Source organism: Cyanistes caeruleus, chromosome 2 (genome assembly GCF_971803275.1).
Source record: "Cyanistes caeruleus chromosome 2, bCyaCae1.hap1.1, whole genome shotgun sequence".
Lineage (NCBI taxonomy): Eukaryota > Metazoa > Chordata > Aves > Passeriformes > Paridae > Cyanistes > Cyanistes caeruleus.
The window spans coordinates 56,851,237-56,858,006 of NC_141702.1; positions in this window are offsets into that span (position 1 = coordinate 56,851,237).

Consider the following 6,770-nt stretch of genomic DNA (forward strand, 5'->3'; position numbering starts at 1 on the left):
CACATATACATACATACATACACACACACACACATGCATATATATATACACACATATATATATACACACATATATATATACACACATATATATATTAGTGTGTGTGTGTGTATATATATATATAAATATATACACATGCATATATATATATATATATATATATATATATTAGTGTGTGTGTGTGTATATCTATATCTATATATATATAGTATGTATGTATATTAGTATAGGCAGTGCTCTGCCGCTGGCCCAAAAGCTGCTCCTGTCTGACCTGATGAAAGAGACAAGCAAGGGGCTGTTCCCAGGCTGCTTCCATGGGAAGCGATGCTGCAAGGGGAAAGGTGAGGTGGCCTGCAAGGCGCTGGCTGCAGGAGCTCCTGGAAGGACAGGAAGCCACAGCAGGGCAGGCAGGGAGCAATGTTTCACTGCAGGGAAATGTAGGTGGGAAGCCTAGAGATGCAAGGTGGGAAGCAACAATATTAAGATATCTGGAGGAAGAAGGGACAGAATAAAGGGAGGAACCAAAAAAGTAAGTCAAAGCTACAAACAACAGTTAAAAAAAATTACACAGGCTGAAATAACTGGTGTATTGCACAGCCTTGATCTTCAGTCCCTACTCCTTTCCTCCTCATTCAGGGATATCTGGCCTAAGGGGCATGCCAGCCAAAGCACTGCATTGAGCTTGCATCTGAAGGCCAAGAAGATGGTTAGAAAATGTGCTGGTTTTCCTGCTTTAGCTACAAAGTCGGGAGATTTTTTTTTTTTTTTCTATCCAGGTGGTAAAATTCTGTAGGTTTTCACAGAGAGAACAGAAGTACAAATTAAGTCCTAAAAAGCACACAGCATGTGATGACAAACACTGACTAACATAAATGTGGTTACATATACAGTGAATGCACACCGGTGGTTGCATCCTGCATGTTGGTTAATCTGAATTTGGCAGCATTAAATCTGCATCCACAAAATGCATCTGAACGTTCTGTGTGGGCACAATGAGTAACAGGAGCAGTACAATACCTGAGCTGGATTCTTCTGACTCCTATCAGCCTCTATTCTTGCTTTACAATTTAAAAAGCTACGACGTTACTAGATAGGGAAAAAAATCCTACTTCAACTATGGAGAGAAAGATTGGCTAGATTGTATCAGTAACTCTGCTAAATCATGGTGCAGGACTCCAACACTCAAAATACATTCCTCTTTTCAGATATTTTGGTCTTTGTGAAGGGTAAGAACAAAGTAGAAAACCATGTGTCATAACATTTCGTCAGTGACTTTGGCGTTTCCAGCTTTCAGCAAGAGAAGAATCCCCTCAGATATTTTCAGGAAAGGAAATCTCTGGGAATTCCCGCAAGCAGCCAAATGCTCAGGCAGACTGATGTATCAGTCTCCCATGGACATGCATTAAAGGACGCATTAATGTGCAACATGCATGCACCACTGCTTTTCTTTAATGATGCTGTGCACTGAGAGCAGCTGATAACACTGAAAAACATGTAAGATTAAATCTGGAGGGGAAAACCATGGTCTGTGTCTTTTCAAAAGGCTATCAGTAAGCAAGTAGTAGAACTAACATACAAGCAAAACTCAGGAATGCATGATTTTAAGCAATACAGTGATTGTTTCAGAAAAATATTGTACAGTTCCTGAGCAACCCTGTATGACTGAATGTAGTCCCTGCACATTTTCAAAATTCAGTAGAGAGTAACACAGATATACAAGGGCAGCACCAAGTAACCTTGTTTTTCAACAGTTCCATATAACAATATGTCATTCTTAATGTAAATTTTGACTGATTACAGCTTAAGGCCATTGATGGAAATACAAAGTCAGTAATGTGAGATGAGCTCAGATTAAATGTCAGCAGGTGTTCAAAGTCCGCAACTGATGCTACACCTGCAGTAAGCCTTATGAACAGGATTCTCTTGAATTTAAAATTTTACAAATATCACCACAAATATTGAATTGAACATAAAGCAAGGCTTCAGCCCCTTCCCTCCCTACAGTTCACTAGCAGACAGAAAAACTTCAAATATGAAGCAGCCTTAGGGACTTCAGGCTAGCTCACCCCAGTGAGCTGACCTACTGCCAGCTTAGCTCTCAGCTCCAACCAGCAGAACAGTTTTGCAGCTCAACATTAGTGACAAACCAGTCTTTGAGGCTGCGCCACCCAAAAACAACAGAGATTAATTTTATTTTGGAATGCCTATCAGATCTGCAGTATTCTATTTAACCCTGCTTGGATGGTGTCCAGGATTGAGATCCATACGGACAAAAGGGACTTGTAACTTAGCAAAATAATGTAGCAATCGCACAAAGGCAAATAATTATGAAACATGCATAGTACAGATCAAAGTTTAGTTATTTAAATGCAGAAAAAAACACTACTGAATGGGAGTAGGCAGTGTGCTTTTAAATTCAATAGTTAATGAGCAGCATAATACTCAATAGCAAACTACTGCCCAATGCTGGCACATTTTACCATTTCTTGGAAATCTAAACTCTGGGAAATGAAGTCATCAGTTCATCAGAACTGATGTCATCAGAAATCTTACTTGCTATCAGTTGCACAAAGTTTATTTACTACTTTGCTATGAACACAATCAAATGGACATGTGCCTTCCTTTAAATACTCAAGGCACAAAGATTTTTGCATTTTCATTCAGACAAAAATTTAGAGGATTTCAATGTTCACTGATTTACTCTCCTGCTAAATAACTTTATTCTAAATCGGACCTTTTAAAATATCTGTATTATTACCAAGATGTGAAGCTCTTGCTTTATTTTTTTTTCTTAAATCTGACACTTGGTCAATGAATATTTGCAAAACCAGGTTTGTTAGGAATGTGATTTTAATAAAAACTAAGCTACACCTCTTAAAGAAAAACCAACCAAACAAAATCCAATTACTTTAAATCAATAAATCTTTCTATGATATATTTCTAATTCTTAAAAAACTAGATTTCACAACTTTCCTGTGACAGCAAATTCTTTAGTCTACAAAGTCTTATACACAAATATTGCTGCTAATATCTGCTTAGGACATTCAGGTTTCCTGGATGCCTTTTTAGTACCTTAAGGCCTCTTTTCATGTGTAGAAAGGCTGTGCATTCTTTTTCCATTTTTTTTTTAGCGGTAGACTGGTATTCAGTTGTCTATGAGTAGGTTCAGCAGATAAGTAATGTTTTAAAAACAGACACACTGTTTTCCCAGTGAGGTAAAGACCTACATTTTCTAAAACTTCTCAGTCTCCCACCTGACTGACAGGAAGTCCAACTGTCTTGGAAATCAAGGCAATGAAATATCCTTGGCTGTGTTAAGAGCAATCTGTGTTTTCCTTGAATCCATCTTTGTAAGGGAATCATAATCTAACTGGTGTTTAATTAAAAAATGTTGTCTTCCACTCAGACAGGAAAACATTTGCACTATTAAAACTATCTTGGACTTTCTATGGTTTAAAAAAAAGTACAGTAAACACCTGGACTTATATCCTTAGCAACTATATGTAGACCTGTACGTCAAATGCAAGCTTGTAGTATTTATCAAGCATCCTCAAAAAATGAATGTAACTTGAGTCACCATTTGGTTGTAATTGTATCTGGATGGATTATGAGTCAGGGAATGTCTTCAGGACAGGCTCTGAAGTTAACTCACTATATATATATATATATATATATATATATATATTACTATTAATTAAAAAGTACTTAATGCAAGAGCTTTCTGAAAAAGTTTAGTTACTTCTTGCCATAAACATGTAAGAAAAATATGTGATAATTCCACTAAGACGCATAAAAGCATGTTAGTAGTGGGTAAAAAGAGAGCATTAAGCCTGCAGCCTAGTATTCAGGAAGCTTCTCTGAAAGAGAGAGTTCTCTGATGTCAAATTTGGACTTTCTGCAGCCCAGATCTTTACCTAGTGGTTACCTGAAGGACCTCTCTGTATCACTTTTTCTCTCAGTGCAATCCATAGATTTTATCTCTCTCTCACACCTGTGGGAGTAGCAGCCTTTTCCAGTGTGCCTGTGAGCTCATTCTCTGCTGCAGATGTACCACGGGTTCGCCTTGCTCCATCTCCTGTCCTTGAAAGTCAAGGACAGCCTTGGCAAGAGCCAATTGGCCTTTCTTTAGTTCCTGATATTTCAAGGTCCTTTAAAAAAATGCCAAGAGTATGTACGGTATGCCAAACCTTTTTTTTTTTTTTTTTTTTTTTTTTTTTTAAAAAAAAACCCTTTTGAAAAAGGCTTTATGTAATTTTCCCCCTAATTCCTCACTTTCCTGACCTGCAGACTAAATTTTTTTTGTGAGTGTTTTACACTAGGAAGCATTTTTCCTCAGAGCCTGCCTTCCCCAGGGACAAATAGCATCCTCTGGATCTCGGGAAGATCGTGGTATTTGTGTTGGTCCAGAGGGCTTCCATGTGAAACCAAGGGGTGGAACAGAAACCCAGAACTGTGCTGGTAAAACCAAGGAGGAGTTATCCAATTAATGGATAATTAAGTTAATGAGTAACACAGCATCATTCAAGGAACCTAAAACCTGGTAAGCTGTGCTTCCCACACATCCATGATCTGGTTCCTATTCCATTTTCTCATAGGTGAATCAATATATGAAATTGGCTTTTGTGCTGGTGCTTGGACAGGTCATGATGTGCTCTCTCACCCAAAGACCAATTCTGCTGCTGGGGGTTATGAAACCACCTATTACTTGAAAATCTAATTTACTCCAGTTACAACACTGTAAACACAACCCAAGGTGGGTGTCAACATGTTTGTTCCAGCAGCACTAAAAAATCCCAGATTAGTTCTCACTCTGTAATGTGATGTACAAACACAACAAAAGAGTATTTCAGTTAAATGTCCTCTTCCCAAAGGTATCAGAGGACTGGTTACTAAATTGTTGCCCTTATTTCCCTAAACAAAAATTATAGGTGTAGCCTGATTATACGCTTACTAACTCAAAAGTACTAACTCAAAAAACTAAAAAAAAAAAAAAAAAAAAAAAGAAGGAAGGCATTCCAGAATATTAAGCTCTGCAGGCTGATTCCACTTATCTCTACATGTCCCTGGCTGCCTGCCTCTTGCTCAGCTAGCGTATTTCCCACAAATGTAATCTACACTTGTAAAGATAATTTTAAAACAACTAGGTGCTGACAAGGGGTAAAAAATGCAGGAATACTTTCGACATGCTCATGAACACAAACAATTGTGGAAGGTTTACCAGCCCACACCTTAGAGTGTATCTGAGCTAGACCTTTATCTGTACTTAGAAGACACAAAGGAGGTTTGGTTTCTGAACATAACAAAAAGTAGGCAAACTCTAGACAAAGTACTGGGAGGTCTTGAGTTCAAATCACCACAGATACACAGAAAATGTTAGGTATGTTATACACAGAATAGAAGCTGCCCTGAGTGTATGTCTGCATCTATTTTATGTAGAAAAAGTTTCAATTTATTCTCCTTCTTGGTTTATATATATTTTTAGTACTGTAATGTTTACATTTGCACACAAGGAAATCAAGTAAACTTGCTGCATTAATGTTCTTATTAAGGCCTACTCTAATATTTCAGTGCATCTTCCATGCTGCCACATCCTGGGATGGCTTCATCTGTTAATTTGTATCTTGAATGCTTAAAACATCTGCAAGAAAAGCAGGAGCAGGAAACTGTACAGTAATCACAGCATAGCTCTTTTCACTTTTAAATAAGGTTTCAAAGGCATTTATTCAGGTCCTTTCTCCTTGCGGTCACCTTACTACCTTACCTCGGGTAGCTACGTCAAATCACTTGCAGCGTGGTTTTTAAACATTTTAAGCTCTCACTGAAAAATCTTTGTATTCATACACATACATAGATGTGGATGCGGGACCACGTGCATTGGGTTCTGTTCTGTAGCGATTGTATTCTTTCTGCTACCAGTAAGAGCCAGGGGAGATTTCTGGAGCACCTTCAGCCCTGACACAGCGAGTGACAATCGATTTCATTAGCGGAACCCAGCTGACAGACTGATTTAGCCCGCAGCACTTTTACGACTTTGCCAGCAAAAGCATTTGCCCAACATCACAGCGTGCGAAATCACGGACAGTAAGACAGATAAACTTCATTCAAAAGCACCAACTCGGTGCTAGACCGTAATGAAGGGCAAACTTCACTTTATTGGTTTTTATTCTCAAACGTGGAAACTGATGTTTAACTTCTTCGGAAGCGGCTGGAAGTCCTTTATCTTTCATTACTGGCTGAGGACACTGGCTCGCACCGAGGCCGCCGAGCGGCGGCCGGTGGGAAGGCAGCCCCGGCAGTCACGCCGAGAAGCCGGGCGCCCATCTTGCACTTTAATTACTGCTGCGTGCAGTTTTCCTTCCCAGATATCCCATCTTCTCCGCCAGCCTTCCGGGAAGGCGCCAAGCGCCTTTCCCAGGAGGCGCCGGGTCCCGCTCCCCTCAGCCGCTTTGGCGGGAGACGGGCGCCGCTTGCCCCATCCCGCCGGACAGCGGCGCCCCCCGCCGGCAGGAGGCCGCGCGACACCCCACGGATACGAGCGCTGCGCGGCCCGTTCGGCCGACGGGCTTCAAATCGGCGCTCTAACAACCCGCGGGAGCCGCCGCTTCCCGGCGGGGCGAGCAGCGATCCCCCGCGGCGGCCACCCCATAAGGGGGCCGAGGTACCGGGCCGAGGGACCCGCGCCCCTGCCCGGCACCGCTGCAGCGCCTCCCGCCGCCCCGCGCCGGATGCGCGCGCAGCCGCCGCCCGCGGGGCGGGGCGGGCGCTCATTT